This window comes from Bubalus bubalis, chromosome X (genome assembly GCF_019923935.1).
Source record: "Bubalus bubalis isolate 160015118507 breed Murrah chromosome X, NDDB_SH_1, whole genome shotgun sequence".
NCBI classification, from domain to species: domain Eukaryota; kingdom Metazoa; phylum Chordata; class Mammalia; order Artiodactyla; family Bovidae; genus Bubalus; species Bubalus bubalis.
In genome coordinates this window covers 101,540,922-101,544,879 of record NC_059181.1, presented here as the reverse complement: position 1 = coordinate 101,544,879, position 3,958 = coordinate 101,540,922, and the positions used below count along the sequence as shown (strand labels likewise).

Below are 3,958 nucleotides of genomic sequence, written 5' to 3'. Positions count from 1 at the left end.
TTTCTAGAATAAGATAAACCACAACAAAGAATATAAGCATTTTAAAACATAAAAATTTAATATTACAAGAGGTTTTTGGTATATTTATTTGACAATAAATGTAATCATGAGGGCATCAGAGGATGAGATGGTTGATGGCATCACTGATGTAATGGACATGATCTTGGGCAAACTTTGGGAGATGACGAGGGACAGGGAGGCCTGGCATGCTGCAATCCATGGGGTTGCAAAGGGTCAGACATGAGTGAGTGACTGAACAACAAAATGTCATCATAATAATACAGAGTATTAGGTATTTTATCTGTATATGTTGATACAAATATAGTGCTCATCATTCTGCAACCTTTCCTTTACAATTGGCAGTATCCCTTAAAGACCCTTCTAATCTCAGTGCATATAAACATGAATACTTCAATAGAGTAGATACTTCATATTTAAATTAGTGATTATTATTATTATTTAATTTTTAATTTGCTTTTTATTATAGGCTGTTGTTTTAAATTGATCAGTTGCTTTTCCCAGAGGTAATCCCAATTTAAATTTCCTTCATAGAAGGTCAGCTGTGCAGGCAACAGTGTTGGCAGTGGCAGGTGGGAAATGGAAGGCTACTTGGTCTCCATCCTTGGCACCAAGAAAGACAAAGTCAACTGTTCATTTTATTTCAAAATTAGAGTACATCCTCATGGAAAGAGATGCACTCAGTCATGCAATAAATTTACCAGACCACTCTCTGCTTGAACATGTGCCATAACCTTCAAAGCTCTTCATTGCCTGCTGACAGTTTGTGTTGTGCTATGAGTGGTGTCAAAAGGTAAGTACATTATGATGAATTTTTTGAGGAGGTTTTTACAAAAACAGAAAAATAGAAATAAGTTGAAGAGAAGAACATCTGTGATAAACTTGGAGATCACCAATTGTAAAGGTGTATGTCAAATTTCATCCAGAAAAATATACAGAAAAGGCTGTGATTGACTTGAATAACTGTTGGCTTAACATACAGTACATGCTGCTGAGCTCTCCCCTGGAACAGAGAAGCCTGCTACCACCAGTATGAAAAGGGAGTGTGTAGTGCAGGGGAAGGCTTTTGGAACTTCATGCATTTGAAGCCCATTTCTAGAGAATTGTGGTGAGAGTTATACTGATATCATCACAAGAAACATAGATGGAGGTCAAGGTCTATGTGTGGGGACTAGAGTGCCTACAGAAGGTGGTGAAGAGACCATGAAAGATGTGGGCAATTCTAAGTCATACCGTTTTTACTCTATGTCTGCTAGAAAGTGTAGTTGATTAAACAAACTGGTTCATAATGGTAATTTTTTAAACAGAAAGAGCAAAACCAATAAAGATGGATTTCTGAATAAAATTTTTAGTGGTATAGTGAAAAAATAAATAATTCTCATCACAAGTTTTGAAGCTGACCATCTCACATAATGTTGGCTATCATTTTAATATTGATTTTTAAAGTTTAAAACAATATTGAAAGTCTATTAATGACATTTATATTTCTTTTACTAGTTATTTATTGTCTGCTTATATTTTTAACCACAAAATAACATTTTTAATATATCAGTAGGATTGTTTGGCTCTGGCCCCTAAAATGGAAAGGACTGAACCTATATATTGGAGATGAATAGTGCTATCTGCTGAGTTGTAACTAGGAAAGGCAGAGAGTAACAGACAGTTTATATTTGTAGTGCATAAAGACTATAAAATGAATAACTATGAAATTAGGGATAGAATTAGATGAGGAGATTATAAAAGACAGGAACAAGCAATTCAAAATGACTGAGGAATCGATCTCATGTATTAGAAATGTAATAAATAAGCTTAGAAAAGTATGTTGGAGCCATATATTGTGGAGAAACATGGATTTCAGTTTGAAGAGTCTGTTTTGTTTTTGTTTCTCTGTAAGTAGAAAGAAACTTGTTAGAAATTCCATTAGAGCTGTGCTATAGTAAAATTAATCTCCCCACTCCTGAGTTAGTAAAGAAAGATGCTGGAGTCAGGAAAGCAAATTGAATCTACTTGCTCACAAAAGGTAAAAACAAACCTGAAATGGTAGAAATACAAGACTTGTTAACTCGGCAACTGATCTCATGTCGGAAGAGGAGTGGGGAGTAACAAAGAAAAGGTTAAAAAAAAAAAGATTATAAAGGTTGATGTGAGAGGAATAGAGGTAAAGTCAATAGAATATATTATTAATTTTAACTGAAAATATGCAGCAAAACAAAGTAGTTAAGAACAAAGACCCTAGTGCTAGATTTTCCAGTTCAAATCTTGGCTCTACTATTTACCAGCTGTATGACCATTGGCATTCATTGAAACTTTCTGTTCCTCAGTTTCCTTATCTATAAAATGGGAATGATGGTAAAAATAGTACCTACTTCAAAAGGTTGTTCTCAGAATTTAATGCCTTATTTTATGGAAAGCACTTAGAACAATCCCTGAAAATTTATCATTATTTACTCAAGATTGCTGGGAGACATATCAATAACCTCAGATATGCAGATGACACCACCCTTATGGCAGAAAGTGAAGAGGAACTTCTTAGCCTCTTGATGAAAGTGAAAGAGGAGAGTGAAAAAGTTGGCTAAAGCTCAACATTCAGAAAACTAAGATCATGGCATCTGGTCCCATCACTTCATGGCAAATAGATGGGGAAACAGTATCTCCGAAATCACTGAAGATGGTGACTGCAGCCATGAAATTAAAAGACACTTACTCTTTGGAAGGAAAGTTATGACCAACCTAGATAGCATATTCAAAAGCAGAGACATTACTTTGCCAACAAAGGTCCGTCGAGTCAAGGCCATGGTTTTTCCAGTAGTCATGTATGGATTTGAGATTTGGACTGTGAAGAAAGCTGAGCACCGAAGAATTGATGCTTTTGAACTGTGGTGTTGGAGAAGACTCTTGAGAGTCCCTTGGACTGCAAGGAGATCCAACCAGTCCATTCTAAAGGAGATCAGTCCTGGGTGTTCTTTGGAAGGAATGATGCTAAAGGTGACACTCCAGTACTTTGGCCACCTCATGGGGAGAGTTGACTCATTGGAAAGGACTCTGATTCTGGGAGGGATTGCGGGCAGGAGGAAGAGGGGAACTTTTTTTACTTGATATTATGGAGGTTTTAAGAGTTTCTATCCACGTGCAACAATCTCCTCTGGAGACCTGATTCAATCGTTTTAAACTGGGTTCTCTTTTCAATGAATTCCACTGTGAAGACATTTTTTTTTCTTTTTGTTTTGTTTTCTCTATTGAAGGTTAGAAAGAGCAACTGATATGATCTGTATTTGCTTAGAAAAATGAGAAAGAAATAAAGGTACCCTTGAATTATTTAGATTATAAAAAAATGTTGTGATGTACTTGCATGGAAAATGGTTCTTCAAGTTAAGAGACATTCCATGCCTCCTCTTGGTCCTGGGGAATAGATTGCTATTAGAATGTACTTAGAAAGTTACCAGAAGAGATGACAGATGCAAACATAAAAGTGAAGGGGAAAGGTTGAAATAAAACTTTTGCCAAAATAATTCAATTAAAAGGTCAGTTCCTTCTCGTCTAACTTTTTGAAAGTCTCCTTCTGTAGTCTGGCATGAACTTGGGAGTGGGTTAATTCAGGCAAGATATTTAGTGTAGGAAATTCTTAGTAAAAACAAGTTCATTAAAATTTCAGGGGCCTTTAACACCTCAGTAACAGTCTGCCCGAAGGGTAACATTTATTGTTTTGAACTGCCAACATCTTGCTTTTATGGGACAAATTTATATGCTAAATTGCCTATTATGTTAAGCTGTAAGTTCCCATTTAGCAGCATCAGAAATAAGATCTGACTATAAATGTTTGTATTTTATTAGTGCAATGCCAGACTTCCTAATAGCTCAAAATTCCTAAAGGCTGAAATTCATCGCATCTCCTTCAGAAGTTGCTTGCCTAAAATAATTTGTTATAAATACTATATTTGCA

The 3,958-nt window shown here is 35.6% G+C and overlaps 1 pseudogene; it reads left to right on the top strand.

The window, feature by feature from the left end:
- Positions 1-597: 597 nt before the first annotated feature.
- Positions 598-1,142, top strand: LOC112582342 (annotated as a pseudogene).
- Positions 1,143-3,958: the final 2,816 nt, after the last annotated feature.